This window comes from Lissotriton vulgaris, chromosome 11, assembly GCF_964263255.1.
Source record: "Lissotriton vulgaris chromosome 11, aLisVul1.2, whole genome shotgun sequence".
NCBI classification, from domain to species: domain Eukaryota; kingdom Metazoa; phylum Chordata; class Amphibia; order Caudata; family Salamandridae; genus Lissotriton; species Lissotriton vulgaris.
In genome coordinates this window covers 658,404,382-658,420,840 of record NC_141699.1, presented here as the reverse complement: position 1 = coordinate 658,420,840, position 16,459 = coordinate 658,404,382, and the positions used below count along the sequence as shown (strand labels likewise).

Sequence of the window (16,459 nt, the reverse complement as noted above, 5' to 3'; positions counted from 1 at the left end):
TTTTTTCATTAGTGTTGCATATATTTAGCTTTCTGACATTTTTAGGTGCTCCAAGATCAGTGGTTAACTTGAGTCGGTCGTTGCAGTTGGGGTCCACCAGTACTCATTTTTGGAGACAGACACTAATGTATTCCCAAAATACTGTGATGCAGAGCAAGAGAGAGAAAAATAGAAAAGGGAGGAGGAAGAGAAAAGTGGAAATACAGTGACAAAGGGAGAAAGTGGAGACGAAAGAGAAGCAGGGAGATTCTGGTAATGGATTAAAGAGGTATGAAGTGGAATCCAGACTGGGCAGCATTAGTATTTGGCCCTCCATCATTTGATAGTGCCACAAGAGCTTCTCAGCATTACTTTGGGCCCCTGTACTTATTCTAATGTGAATTAAGCAGTTTCCAAGAGTATATAATTTAACATAAAATTTAGAAGTTGTGTGTTTTTGTGCAAGGAACCCCATCTAAAGACCCTAGCAGAATGACATGAAATGTGGTTGGTCTCTATCACATTGAAACTGTAACTTAAGGATGTAAAAATACAAATAAGCTGCCCCTTTTTAACATGTGCCCCTAGTGGCAGGGATCAGTACCAATTTTTGGGAACCAGATTGTATTTTTCATCTTGCGGTTTTGACCCGGAGCAAAAGACAGAGAGGTAGAAAAAGGAGAAAGAAGGGGAAAGGAAAAATAGAAAAACTGTGACAACGGAAGTAGACAGAAATGAAAAAGAATTTGCAAGAGTGACTTATAGAGACTGAAGGGTAAGATGTGAAAAGAAAGAATCGTCAGATAGAATCAAGACTGCCCAGCCTTGGTGCTTGGCAACCTTCGGCTCAGGGCCCGACTGGCCATTGCGGGCACCGGGCAATCCCCAGGTGCGCTGCAAGGGTGGGGGGCCGATTTGGGACCCCTGGGGGCCGTTTTTATACAGGGCCGTTTTTGCAGCATAGCTGCAAAATCGGCCCTGTAACAAAATGAGCCGAAAACCGTCCCTGGCAAAGAGCTCGGCGGCACCCACAACACCCCCGGTGGTGCGGCCGAGTACTTTGTCAGGGCAGGTTTAGGTTCCCAGTCCGGCCCTGCTTCGGTTTTGGCAAAAATTGTGTTGGGCTCCTAAGAAAAACATAGGACCACTGCACTTTTATCACAGTTTGTTTTTTCACAAAAGATTTTATTGGAATTTTTGCCTGAATATGTCCAAGAGGACCAAAACAGATACATTAGATCGCTGAATAAATGGTGCAGCATTACCCCCATTGGGAAACATAAACGTATGTACAATATCTTTCGTAAGCCTCTACTCCCTCCCAACCATGTCCCATAGCCCAACACATGTATACATTAAGGGATATGAGGGTCTGCATATGTGTCCTGTCCGTATTATCAAATTTCATCATCCAGTGCATGTCTGCAGTGTGTACAGGCTCTAGGATCAAGCCCTGGTAATCAGCCCATTGCCGCCAGATTTTGTGATGCTTTTGCGGGCACCCCTTCACCTAAAACACAGCAACTTTGAAGCCCATACAGAAGCCTGTGCCTTTGTTTCAGATGCCTTGCATTTTTCCATTTACCTGCAATGTCCCATTTAGCTAGGGTAAGATCAAGGAATAGCAAGTGTCGTTTGTATCAATTACCGCCAATCTCTTCAGTGCTATGTAATAGGAGTAGTTTTGGGGACTGAGGAAATCCCAAGCAATAATCTCGTCCAAGCACCCCAGCACCCCCTCCAAAACCAGGCTAGGGCCCTGCATTCCCAAACTGTATGTAGCAAGATACCCTCCTCGGATTAGCACCACAGGCATCTGGAGGAGCTTATATGACCCATACGCCACAGCCGGTGTCTAGTGAAGTAGGCTCAATGGAGATATTTAAACTGGATTATTGGCAAGCGTGAGGATATCGCTGCCCCGCGAGAGGACTCCAGAGCTTCCGCCCAGTCATCTTCATCTAGGTCACCTATGTCTCTCTGCCACGCCACAAAGAGGTCTTCTAATGTTGTGGTGCTGTTCATGACCAGGGATAGGTAAGTGTTTGATAGTTTATGACTTCCCTATTCGCCCATAAAATCTTTCCTTTCCAGTGAGTTGAGGTCTGGCAGTGCCAAGAGAGTATGTATATAGGGGCAGCGCATGGTGCAAGTGTAAATAGTTATAGAATTGACTGTGTGGAATTGAGAATTCAGTTTGGAGTTCTTGAAATGATTTAAGTCTAAGGTCTTGAATCACAACCCCCTGAGTGGATATGCCAATCTGATCCCAACCCTGAAAGCCTTGTAGCCCTTACCCCTGGGGAATGAGCACTTTCCGCCACAGCGGAGTCTCCTGCATGAAGCCTTCCCACCACCCATCCTACAAAGGGACTACCTCCACACGAGGTCCACCACCCTCCTATCTGGGGGAAGGGAACCCACATCTGCTCTGCTATAAAGGTACTTGAACATAGATGAATCGGCCATCCCTCCACCGCATATGCTGGGTCGTCTCTGGGGCAATACCATCATTCATTGATTACCTGTGGATGTGCGACCCCATGATAGGATTGGAAATCTGTGGCTTTGATGCCCCCACAATAAGTGGATCAGAAGCAGATGTGTAAGGCCACCCAAGAGGGACCTCCCACCTATAAAAACTGAATCAAGACTGTATTGATCTATCAAAACCAGGTAAGGGGAACTGGAAAGGGGTAGTTCTGCAATTGGTACAAAAGACGAGGCAGGTCATTTTAAAAATGGCATAGCAGCTATAAAGGGATAGAGGTAAATGAGGCCAAGTTCTTACCTCCGTTTTTACTCTTTCCGTCAGTGTTGCCAAATTACGATCCCATGAAATTGTTGGACTGCACGCCAGCAACATACCTAGATATTGGAAGCCTTAAGCTTCTATGGACAAACCTGCAGCCCACGTGAAATTGCCTGGTGCTCCCTTCATCAGCAAGAGTACCGACATATTGACATTCATGTACAGCCCTGACGTCTCCGTAATTACCTGCATTATCCTTAGGATCCGGGGACTGGAGGTCGCTGGATCTGTGATGAGGAATAAGACGCGATCAGCATATGGCACTATGCGGTCTGACACTTCCCTGGATATTGAAATCCCCTGACCTGTTGTCCATTCTCACCCATAAAAGAGGGGACATGGGGCTTCTGTGTCTGGTTCTGCGAAGGATGGGGAATGGGGCCGAGGTCATGCCAGCAATACGAACAAAGGTTGTCAGGTCAGTATAGAGTAATCGGACCTGGCTCTTCGATCAGTAGCAGCCCCTCCCCCCCCCAGTGTCTTGAGACCCTCACGGGTATGAAGCACGCTTTAGAAATGCACTGATTGATTGATTGATGAGTGGAATCTAGGACCCATGTTGAGTCTCTGCAGAAGCGCAAATAGCTAAGTTGGGCTGACAGAGTTGAAAGCGTTATCAACATCCGATAGTAGTAGAGCCGCAGGGCGTTGCAGTCGGTCCTACAGATCTATAGTGTTGTGGGCGCGACAGATATTAGGGTGATTAGCATGGTGGGGCATTAAGCCTGCCTGGTCTGGGTGGACCAGATCTGACATAGAGACATTAGCCTGTTGGCCAAAGCCTTGGCCAACACTGTGGCCTCTATATTTAAGAGTGAGATGGAGTGATATGAGGACTGAGTCTCTGGGGTAAGACCCAGCTTGAGGTATCTGTGTGTATTTCCAATCTGTTGACATAGGCATTTCCCTGGGTGCTGTGTGAATCACACCCGAATAGTGAGCTACCAGTAAAGGCATACATTTAGTGAGGAATTTGTTAGGGAGCCCATTTGGGCCAGTGGCCCACCCATGGTGTAACCTCACCAAGGCACCAGACATATCCTCAACCATTAAGGGCTCATCGAGCAATGTTTTGGCTGCCGACGAGTTGGCCCTTGGAGAAAAGACATCTAGGAATTCTGAAAATTGTGTAGCCATTAGGATCTCCCTATCTGCATATAAGGTCTGATAATAGCCATCAAAACTGTTGACAACTTAAGTCGGATTGGTAAGCAGTGTTCCCTTTTTGTCTCGGATGAAGGTACTTGGACTACCTTCACAACGTTTTGGCACAGTCTATGTATCATTCCCACAGACTTGTCCCCCATTGATATATCCTACTCTGGTAGGCCAGTCAGGCATGTTGGCCTCTTCAACGAGCACTGTTTGATACTGCTGTTGGGCTAGGCCTGGCTGCGGATGCCCCACACCGCTCACGGCCTTGCAGCCACGTATCTCTAGGTCAACCATCTGGGCCTCAATCTGCGATAATTGTATCAACTGCTGTCTGCACTTTGGTGTGCAAGAACTAATGTCAAAGCCGAGTATGGTCAGCTTCATTGCTTCCCATAGAATGATTTTGGAGGAGATGGATTCTGTATTAAGGGAAAAATATTCAGTCACAGCGCAGTGCATGCGTGTTCTGAATACCGGGTTTTTCGGGTGCCACGGAGCCAGTCACCTTATGAAAAAGGTGTTGGTGAGGGCCAACCGAGAGCACAGCACAATTGGAGAGGGAGCCGAGAGTCCATCTAGGCAAAATTTCTATATCAGAGACTCTATGTGTATGACCCACAGGTAAGAATTGGTAGTCAAGTCGACAAAACGAGCCAAGCACAGTGGAGTAAAAGGTAAAGCTCTCTACAGTGGTATGAAAGGATTTCCAGGCATCTTTCCACCCCAATATCTCCACTACTGATCCCAAGGAAGTCACCCATGTATCACCCACCCACCCTGCCTCTTGGCATGTGTTCCTTTCCAGAGACATATGCAAAAAGAGCAATTGATGTACGTAACACAGAACAATGTCATACATTCACCCCAGTACAGAGATCTGGGCCTAAATCCATAGTTGCTTTGTTCCCCAAGCCATTCCATTTTGAACCCAGACATATGCAAATCAGTCTTGACCCTACGCCCAATGGGAACAGTCCAGCCTGAGCTGCCAAGTCCTCCTGTGACTGGAAACAAGCATCCTAGAACCGGTTTCAGGGGTTTCACCCATAATCAGCCAAGATAGCTTGACTCCAGTGGCATGGAGAGCATGGTACCCAGGTCTGGGCATACCCGTCCCAATCGGGGTAACAAAAAGAACAATATCATACATTCACCCCATTACAAAGATCTCCAGTGGCATGCTTCCTCTCCCTAAATACCCCAGAGCTGGTCCTAGGATGCTTGTTTCCGGTCCGGGGAGGACCTGGCTTGGCAGTTCGGGCTAGACTGTTCCCATGCGGCAAGGGGACAAGACTGATTTGCATATGGTCAGGTCTAAACTAGGGTGGCACGGTGAGCAAAAGAATGATGGAAATAACCCAAATCTATTGACTGGGGATGAATGTTTTCATTTGTTCTGCATTCCATCCACCAATTGTGTGTCTTTTCTTTTCTAGTGACATAACTTCATTCCAGTCACCTACAATGACAGCCAGACCCACAGGCAAACATCCCCATATTCTCATGATACGCTCTACATAGGTTTGGCTGAGTGGCAGGTGGCATAAACAATGGATTCCCCATTCACCTTCCCAGACACAAAAACATATCTCCCCTGCCCATCTACCCAGGTCTGGGGAGCCTGAAAGGGAACCCTGTGTTGTATGATAATGGCCACACCCTACAAACCCCTTAAAAAGCCGACATGAAAGGTCTGTGTAAACCTATATCGGACCAAACATGGGACCTTTGACTCGAGGAGGTGTGTCTCCTTTAAAAGGAGAATGTCTGCCTGTAGTTGCCTAGCCCGATGAAGTACCGGGCCTCATATGACTTTATCTAGGACTCCACAGTCATTCCATGTAACAATATGGAGCCTCCCCACAGGAGCGGCGATATTTGTTGAGTCAGCCATCTGGCACATGCTTTCATGAACTGTGGTGGTTGTGTGTGGGTTAATTGTAAAGGAAACACTAGATCTGCATATAAAAGAACTTACTACAACTGTAGAACCAGTTCCATTTTCCCACCCCCCACCCTAATACCTCAGTAACATTGAAGCATCTGTCGCGGAAGGAGCCCAGCCACAGCACCAATGGGGACAAGTAGCCAGGCCTGTTCAATGAATCGCCCTAAACCCTTTCAACTAGTAGTCTCTCTGGAGGGCCTTGGAAACAGATGAACCACAGATGCGACCAGTAACAGTATACCTTCATCCTTTATATAGCTACACATTAACTGTGTGTACCCACTCCTCGGAGGAAAGGCCAAGGAGGATCAGCATGCCCAGTGTCTTGCACATATATCTTGTGTGTGTCCTTGAGTGCCTGTGGGCCAGGCCTTGAGTGTCACGAAGAGCGGGACCTATAGCGGCGCTTCATTTTGGGTTTAGACTGCTTTTAGGCATCTCTTGATGGAGGATGAGTCAGAGTCAAGACACGATGGGGCATGAGGTTTGACGGTAACTGTTCCATCCACCCATGCGAAGACCTCCTCAGGGGTTTCAAAGAATATGGTGGGAGAGTTGTATGCCACATGCAGCCAGACGGGGAACAGGAGCATGTATTGAATTTTGAGATCACAGAAGCGGTTCTTCACTGCTGTAAAGGATTGGTGTTTTTGCTGGACCATTTTGGTGCAATCAGGAAATATCATGATGCTGTGTGATTCATAGAGCATCATTTCCTGGGTTCTTGCTTGCTTAAGGATAGTGTCCCTGCATTGAAAGTTGAGGATTTTGGTGATGACTGACCTTGGCCTGGCGCCAGGAGAGGGTTTCTTTAAAGTGCTCTGTGGGTCCACTTAATGATGGAACAGGAGGAGAGGTTATCCGTGGGTATCCACTGGGTGATCCAACGGGTATGGAACTTCCCCATATCTCCCTCGCACCCTTCTCGAAAGCCCACAAAGCAGAAATTGTTACGATGGGCCTGGTCTTCTGCATCCTCCACCTGTGCAGCCAAGTCTTTGGTCATTGTCATAAGGGTATCAACTTTTTGATACAGTGTATGTGCTAGATCTTCTAGGTTAGAATCGCGAGTCTCACCCTCAGCAATTCGCTTTACCACTTTCCGTAGGTCTTGGCGCAGTAACATTACTTTGGCGCCAAGTGCCCCAATATTTGCATCCAGCATATCCCTAAACTGAATGTTTGCAGCCAGCAATACTGAGTTGTTCGGGGTAGCACTTTGGGCCTACCCTCCATTGACCCCTGACGTGCCAGCCCCTGTGAATCTGTCCATAGTGCTCTGTTTGGACGCAGGGCCGGGGGTAATACCGGTCGAGGCACCTAGGTCCCGGCTACAGAAAAAGAAGGGCCTCAGCTGTCACCCTCACCGCCCTTCAATGTGGCTGCCACCACCTCTCTCAGCCATTCTGCAGGCGGCCTCCCCGGTACACTGAGTGGCCACTGTAGTCATCAGGTGCAGCCCGGGGGCTCACCAGGCCACAGCACACCCACACCCTATCACGGCAGCCAGCCTCCTCTCTCAGCCAGGGATGCACTGCCCCACATTCTGGCTGGGCTGCTCCACTATCCCCAGGGTGAAGTTGGCCATGGCAATAGCAAAGCCTGAACTCTTCTGTGACCAGACACAGCCGCTGACCCCCACACCCACACAGCCGCCAATTCCACTAGGGCCGCATGGCACAGTGAAGCTTGTCTTGCTGTTCTCTGTCCTGTCCTGTCTGCACAGGCCAATGTCCCAGAGACCATCCACCTCCCGGTCTGCAGCAGGGAGACGGGGGGCATATTGGTTATGGATGTAGGCAGGATTCTGGATGATTATGAACGAAGCTGTCGGAGCTTGCCTAAAGTGCATCCGCCATGTTGGACCGCTAGGCCCAAACCCACTTTTTAACATTTTAAGCACTGTCAGCTAACACTCCTTTCTATGTCAAGACAGTCTTAAAGTTGTTTAAAGCCAAGGAGAAATCTTCAAAAATTGGACACTTAAGCCCAATTGAGTTATTCCTTTGACCGATGCCCACACTCTGTTTTGTCCTACTATCTCAATTACGTATTACACTGTGCACAAAATAAAATGTTCATTAAAAGGTGCCATTACTTGTCTGGCACACATCAAAATATATAGCCATTTTGAAATGTCTTATAGCAACCTCGCTGTTTTGAGGTCAGCTTAGTACATGCATTCCTATATAAATATAGTGGGCTATGGAAGCCTCTACTGCACTGTTGGGGCAGGCAAGCTAGCACAACAGCCATGCTATTTATAAATATACAGGCTCAATCTATTTCCTTGATAATTGTAACCTGAACCCCTCAATCCTAATTGCTTTCTCTTACCACTGTAGAAAATATTATGAAAAAAAGATAAGACTGTCCTATCTTTTTATGTGCAGAGACTCAGCAGTCATAAAGATACTACTCATAAAATACATTTGTGAATAGCATGCAATTGTAAATGTATATGAAAGTGTAAGTTCACCTTTGTGAATCAAGCCCTTAGTGACTTGTTCTACAGGGTTGTACATAATCAGTCTAAGACCTCTCAGCATGTCAAGACACCACAAGTGGACGAAAGTATGAATGAGAACACCATTTTTAGAGACCCTTTCAGAGGGCCACGGGGCATGGAGGGGCTACTGGACCCAAATGTGATGGTTGAGGCCTTTTATTCCAGATGTTCTGGGGTCAGACCTACTATGGATCCTGAGAAACAGTGCTAAGTACCCCCTTTTTACATGATTCTCAGTGGTACCGGTGGACGAGCAGTCAAAGGCTCTCTTGGGAGGGAAGTGAAGATACAGGTAAGTGAACATGACTTGTAACAAGTGCACATGGTTCGAACAATAAATCAATTGCCTGTCGAATACTTACTTTTTTAAGAAAAAAAGTAGTGTGATTCTAACACTACACATTCAAAGCAATAGTGACATTCACAAGCAATAACACAGACCCCTTGAAGTCAGTGCTCTAGTAGTTAGCTGGCACGTCCCTGACCCACCCATTCACTTATAACTTAGTGGGGGTTTATTCCGCATTCACTGGTGGCCACATCCAGGGAGTGCTTATTATTAGGCTGCGCTCAAGAGTTCCCATTTGACTTTTAGGAATTATTCAAAAGTGTCTATGGTGCAACAGCACCTTCTGCAGCAAATCCCCTGGGCACACAGGCCCAGGTCAAGTCTTACTTGCTCCTGCAGCACTGAAGCGCTCAGAGTTACAGCGGTTGCACCGAGCGAGGGCACACATCAGGTGAGATCCTGCTCAGAGAAATCAGGCTGCTCGGGGCACACATGGCAGCAGCCGGCAGGGACAGGCTCACTGTCCTGAGTGGTGCAACTAGTTTTCCCCAGCAATCAGAACAGCTTCTACCTCACAAAGATGAGATAGGTCAATGTATCTATAGCGGGCGGCATTCAATCCTTAGGCTCCTGACTGGACTCCTGCGAGGAGACAACATCCACCTCAGCACCCTCTTGGTGGTCAGTTAAAGCTGATCTTGTTCGGCAGGCCCAACCCACTGGTCACAGAATCATTCTAATCCCAGCGTCAGTCCAAAATCCTTGGCAAGTTAGTGCCAGCAGTCCCTCCTTGCAATGGTAAATCCCGACACAACATAGACTCCTCCAGTACAATTGCCCACACCAAGGTAGCCCCACCTGGCACACAAGGTGTCCATGAGTCCTGGCACGCTGGTCACACAAGTATTTTCACAGTAGCCTCCTCTGACCTACAGGGTAAACGCTAGAGGTGGGTGGACCTCATGGAGTTTTATTCCGTAGAATTCCCAGGAGTTACAAGGCTTTTGGAGTCAGAATTAAAATCAACAATATTTTTCTTACAATACAAATGTATAAATGTAACTGTTGCATTGGCTCTCTAAAAGAGACTTCCAGCACTTGGGTTTCAAAGAAAGAAGCAAAGCAGAGATAATGTGTAACAAATCATACACTCTGCGCAGTAAAATACAAGCTGTACATTCTAAGGAGCACGTTATGTAAAGTTTTCATCACAAACTTTCCACAAATCTTTTTTATTTTGACCCCCTCCCCCATTCACACTTCAGATTTCAACTTAGAGGTAGAAGACAGGAGCTTAACACCTCCTCATCACCCAGATACTGTCACATGTTTAGGATATGCAGTGGTCCTCCATTGAGCTGGAAGAAAAGCAAGCCCAGGCAGAACAGCAGCAGGGTCCCCATGCCCCATGCAGAAGCCACAATCCCGGAGTGAGAACTGCAGGCATACTACGGCGAACGAGCTCATCTTGGCTGCCCTGTGCTGCTGGTTGTCCTGGTGGTGGTGGTTGAAGGACGGTGCCCTCTAGGGCGTACACATACAACCACCTGCTCTGCCTTCCCAAATGAAGAGTAGGTCAGACAGTAGAGAATACAAACAGGCATTTATTACCAATACTCTGCAGAGGAGTCTGTCATGACCTGCACCCTAAGATGACCACCATCGTGTGAAAAGGATTCCCCATGGCCTCAGATTAGCTATTCGACCTATGCTATTCAGACTCCACAGTAACCAACAATTTATGGAGAAATGGTATTCTATACTAAATAAGTGTTCGTTGGACCTGATATTACTACTGATTGAGGAATTGTCAAGAACCATCCATGATCTAGAGGAGGAAATCTACACCCTAAAAACAACTTATCCAAAAGAATGGAAGAAGAACCTTGGGGAAAATTCCTGGAAGACCTCAACCTTAAACTGGATAAGTGTATGGCAAAGAATTGCAAGAGACCAAACTAAGAAAATTTTAAAGGGACACAATTGATTACAAGCTCAATGAAGCTTACAAATGGGCGGAGGTCTACTCACAATGACAATTTTCGAAAAAGGAACACACAAGCATCTTCCGAAGAAAGTGTTGTTTCCGAACAGGACATTGAGACCACAAGGCATCCTTTGAAAAGTATTGAGGGAGCAAAAGGTTTGAACAAACAAATGGAAGGCAAAAGGTAAGCAACAACTTCCAGTGTGTTTTTTTAGAAGTGGGCAAGGACCAAGGCCGACTGCCGGAACAAACCAAGGAGAAAAATCAACCAACCAGCGCTCTATCAAAACAAGGAGAGGACAAAGAAAAGGAAAAAAGCAAGAAAGGCCTCAGGAGCCAGACCAAAGCCTTGTTATCTATATTTCTACCACACAATTGACAAAATGTGAGGAAACAGTGTTGAACAAAGGAACATCTTTTGTTAGCACATACAACACCACTGAATTGGAGACTGAAGTGGCCTTGTATAAATTCATGAGAATACTGAGATTAAGACATTTTTTTACAAATATATGCCCTCAAGGGTCTAATCATAAACATCTCCATGAACTTTCAGACCAAAGAGCACTTTCAGGGCCCCAGTGTCACATAAAACTCTTGACACCTTTGAGATCCTGGTAAAGAAAGATCTTGCCAAAATCAAAAACACAAAGAAAGCTAAAAATGTAAGTCATGCAGAATTCAGCGCATTGACAACACTCGCTAAAAACCCAAATGTTGTGTTCCAAAAAGCAGATAAAGGAGGTGGCTTGGTCATGATGGACTCAAATTACTATGAACTTAAAGTCCTCGAACATGTCAATAATGAAGCCATGTATGGAACTTTACCTGGAGATCCCACTGCAAAAATAGCAGAAACTTTGTGTAAAGTACTAGATCACGCTGAGAAGCTCCACTGGATTGACACAACAACAACAAAATATCTTACAGATCAGTTCCCGGGAAGACTTAAAATTTAACTACTACCCAAAATCCACAAAAGTCTGGAAGACCCACCATTTAGACCGATTGTGTCAGGGTGCGATTCACTATTTGAAAATCCCAGCCGTTACATTGATGCTTTCTTACAACCGTCCATCCAGAATTGACAAAGTTACGTAGAAGACACAACTGATTTTTTGCGAAGTCTGAATAGATTAAATGTGGATGCTACTGAGGATTGGCTTCTTGGCACCATCAACATGGTTGCATTATACACTTCAATATCGCATGCAAGTGGGCTAGAAATGGTTGGATCTATTGGAATCAGAAACGGAATTCAACAATGTATTCAATGAGAAACCACTTTTTGCATACACAAGAGTGCACAATCTGAAAGAAAGATTATCCAAAGAAAAGAAACAAGTTCCCGTGGCGCACTCCACCAATGTGACAAATGGTATACACAAATGTTGGAATTGCATTCATTGCAATAATGTTATCCCAGGAGAAACTTTGCTACATCCCAGAACTGGGGCAAAAATCTAACTACATGGTAGTACAAATTGCAACTCGGAAAATGTTGTTTATGCTATTAAATGCTATTAAATACCCCTGCGGACTACTATATGTAGGAAAAACTGAGAGAAAGATGAAAATCAGATTGACAGAACAACAAAGCAAAATAAGAACAAAAAGCACAACCTCTAATCTTGCAACACATTGGGAAGAAGAACGCCACAATATCGCGCAACTCAAATTCCAAATAATAGAACAAGTGGTGAAAATTCCTGGTACAGACAATTCTAAAAACCTCTTACGGAGAGAAGTGTTTTGGATCAAAAAACTTCAGACCATGATGCCACACGGCCATAACGACAAACTAGAGATGGCATGTTTTCTCTAGTATGACGTACTACTAATTTGAGAACCATTGCGGGATCATAATTGGCAAAAGGCATGTAAAATCACCGTAAGAGATTCACAAACACCACTTACACAACCCACAGATGTGTACGGGGGGCCAATATTTCGAGTTTCAAGCGCTTTCATTTACTTCTTGATTGGTGATTATATGTCCTCCTAAGTTCTCTGCATAAACAGACAGTTGCTAATTTGTAAATGTAAACAAAACTGCTATTTGTACTTTGTTTAGTAATCACCTCATACTGTGCAAATTCATTATCATAATCCTTTCCTGTTCTAACACTCATGCTGCATGTTTATTATCCTCACTTCACGGGTCACAGTGTTCTAGTACCCACGTTGTATAAATTTGCGTTCCGTAATTCATACTACATGCACTACACCATTGCGGTGATGTTCGAGAATCCAATAAAGAAGGGAACATTTTAGTCTGTTTTCCATGCGTATTCACCACAGACGTATGTCTGTTTTAGTGTTGATTCTCCGGGCGAATACTTCATCGCATTCCGACGGCTGAGAGGCAGTGAGGCTCTTATAGAAACGGGTAAATACAGCGTCTTCATATGAAGAACGACCATCCGTGGGAGCATCAATAGTGTTTGCTGCGAAAACAGGATACGTTTCATACTGGTGAGCATTCCGTCTGATTAGTTCCTCGAGCAGCTAATAATATTTGGGATTTAGTAGGGGCGTTTATGATGGTGTTCATTTTGCAGGTTAAAGTTGAACACCGAGAGAGAAGGCTGTGCGCATTCTTGGGATTCTCAGTGAGCGTAGCAAGACTGTAGTACTTCTGTGAGGTCAGTTGAATTTTTATGCTTGATTACGTCGCATCCAACAATCATGAGGTGTTTATAATAACACTGATATACACATATTTTACAGACTCACGGTTTCAGCAGAATACCGAGGGAGAAGGTAGTGGACATTTTTGGAATTCCCAGTGTCTAGCAGCACAGCGCAACAGTAACATTTAAGAGGTAAGTTGAACCTCAATGCTTCATTATGTTACATTCAACTACCATGAGTTTTACAGTTGATTAAGATTATACTGACATACAGATATCTGACATTACAGTTCCTTGGTGACGATGTACCGCTTGTGGAGTTCCTAGATACGATCGCATTCTATCAATCTAGGTAAGCTCTAGTGATTCCTTAGAGTCAGTGAGTTTTCTTATTGACATAGACGGTCCACTGATTAAGGATTTTCACCTTTAGGCGCTCCACATATTTTTGAATCGGCTGAGACTTTTCAACAGATCGTGAACACGTTCTTCGATCCAGATCTTTTCTGCAGGTATGTGGCAGATTGTGATTTTCCATTTCAGTTAGAGACTGCTATCGTCAGCACCTGTAATTTCTTGTTTTTCTGCTCTTCTTCCCCTCGGTAACCAGCATCGACTCGTGGGTAAAGAGTAAGTGACAGTTTATAACCACTAACACTTTTCTTGCACTTTGGTGATGGTTGCATGACACGCTTTTTAATAACAGGCATGTGTTATTCACATAAACTACAATGATGATCCCAATGTGCACCAATTGAAATGTTTTCCTTTTCATTGTGTCCACAGAATACCCCTGATGAAGGGACCAAGTGTCCAAAATGCATTGGGTTCTGCAATCTATTGCACTAAAAAGCTTTTTGTTGAATTGTTAATTTTGTATAATATCATTTGTTCTGATGTCAACATTTGATGATTGATTGAACATCAAACAGAATTTAATTGATGATAAAAATCATTAAAATGTATGTTAAATGTTAATACAGTCTAACCAGTAGTGCGTTTTGAAGCCCTAGTTGCCATCAGGGACTAGGCCACTTCTCTTATCAGGGATAAAAGGCCACAGTGCTGGGTACACTGCATCTCCTAAGGCAGGGGCAGAAGTTACACATTCAGCTAGTCATGTGATGGCAGAATACCTTATTCATTAGCAAGTCAAGGAAACAGCCTTGGACAGCAGAAGAAATAATAACAAAACACAGTGTTCTGCTGAGACAAGCAATATGAGCACTGAGGCCTAACCCAGGCACAGTCTAATATGGATTGTGAAATACAAAATGGATGCACACTGGCTAACTAAAGCTTACACGCTGGAAGGATAACTCAGTGGGTTGTATAACGTGAATACAAATGCATGTATTTTAGCCAGACACTGCTAACCTAAAACAGCACGGCAGAGGCATCATAGGAAAGGGAATTTAAAATCTAACATGGTGCAGGGCATGGTCCTTGTGATTGCTGGTGCCTCCACCACTTTTACTGTTCAATTTGATGTTCATTATATCTCATCCTGGCACAGACCGGCGGAGAGAGGGCAGCCTTCCACCTGAGAAAGCACACAGCCCCTGTCCTTTTCATTGGAAAAGTTGGGAATGCTGGTTCCTAGGAGACTTTCCTGCCCATGGACAGCTTGCGGGGGCTTTAGGCTCGTCCTTGCAGCCTTTCATACACAGACTGGAAAAGAGAGCAAGTCCCCGCTTTGTATGCACTGCATTCACAAGGCTGAGTAATTCTGCCCTGCAGCCGCACTAGCAGCATAAACAACTTCTGTGGAACTGAGTCTCTCAGCCCACTTACTGTATTTCTCTAAGGACATTTGCATATGAGATACCCTTTTTCGAGGTAGCTACGAAACTACTCTGCATTACTGGACTCCTTAATGGGTCTCTCTGAACTAGAATTGATCAAAAGACAATAATATATTTTACAAAAGTGCTGAAATTTGTTATTTTTTTGTTATATTATCCACGCTCAGCAGGTATATAGTACTTTAATATCAAAATATTGGCACATGTTACAGAGGCCAGTTTAACAAACGTGCCTGCCACGTTTTAAATAAATAATATTTTGTTTCTGTGTGGAGCTTGGCAAGAACTACAGTCATCCTACTCCTCTTGTACATGGTGCACATACCACACGCAGAAGGTAACTTGGGTCAGGAAGTGCTGTTAGTGAGAGAGCACAAACCTGCGTTCAGACGCTACCTCCTCCGCTGTGACTGTGGGCTGCTCCCCGGCTGCCCTCCCTTCTCTGCTCACTTAGTGTCACTGCAACCCACTCTGAGCTTCCTAAACACAAATGAAGGGTTATGTGCAGTGGTAGTCCAGTCACACAATTTCAGTAGTCATTTCAGCATGTAAATCTGTATTTGTAAAGCACAAACTACTCACCCTTACAGGTCTCAAGCCGCTGGGGGCCGTCATGAAAATTAAGTGAGCTATTTCCCAGAGTCACAGGGAGCTGAGCTGAGCTGCCCCCAGAGCCGGGGATCAAACTGTAGACCGCTGCTTGCAGATGGTCCGAATCCGTGTGTGACCTCATTATGCGGCATGTTGGCAAGAGAGGTGGATAACTAAACCCACCCTTGTAAAAGGGCAACATCCTCTTCGCACCACAGCCGGGTTGTATTTTTGCCTCATCTCGGCATTGTTACGCTGAGAAATCAAAATTATCAGAACCAAAATCGATCGGAACTGAAATAATCTATAGAAGTCTTTCCAATCGCCAGACAAGCTCAATATATAATGCTTGGGCACTATACCCATAACAAGGAGAACAGTTTCCGTGCAAGATTTACTGTATCTTTTCATCCAGCCACTAGAAACTAGACACAGTAAAAACGTCAGTGCATCATCAAGTACAAGTATCAGAATTTATATGTGCAATAGACAGCTACCTGATGAAGGCACGTATGCCGAAACACGCGTTGTTGACACCTGCCGTACTGCCTCCATCGACTTCACGTCTATCGTATATTATTTGTGTACAATTTTGTTGGCCTTGATGAAATAACGTTTTATGAAAAGACTGTAATTAAATAGATATCTATAAATGGATATATATGATTTACAAAGCTGATCATGAGCTATATATAAAATAACAAAATAAATATGGTTTGATATATATATTTGTGTGTATATATTTGTTAGA

The 16,459-nt window shown here is 44.9% G+C and overlaps 1 protein-coding gene across 7 annotated transcripts in view; it reads left to right on the top strand.

Annotated features, from left to right (window-relative positions):
* The window catches only part of SLC19A3 (solute carrier family 19 member 3), a 550,876-nt gene that overhangs the window by 326,169 nt on the left and 208,248 nt on the right, over positions 1 to 16,459 (top strand). Inside the window, exons 6-9 of one of the 7 annotated variants that reach the window (XR_015300937.1) lie at positions 13,410 to 13,504; positions 13,603 to 13,664; positions 13,746 to 13,824; positions 13,923 to 13,942. The exons of the other annotated variants lie outside the window; for them this stretch is intronic. The gene's annotated coding sequence lies outside the window, so the exon portion shown is untranslated. The remainder of the gene's footprint in view (positions 1 to 13,409; positions 13,505 to 13,602; positions 13,665 to 13,745; positions 13,825 to 13,922; positions 13,943 to 16,459) is intronic. 7 annotated transcript variants of the gene reach the window in all.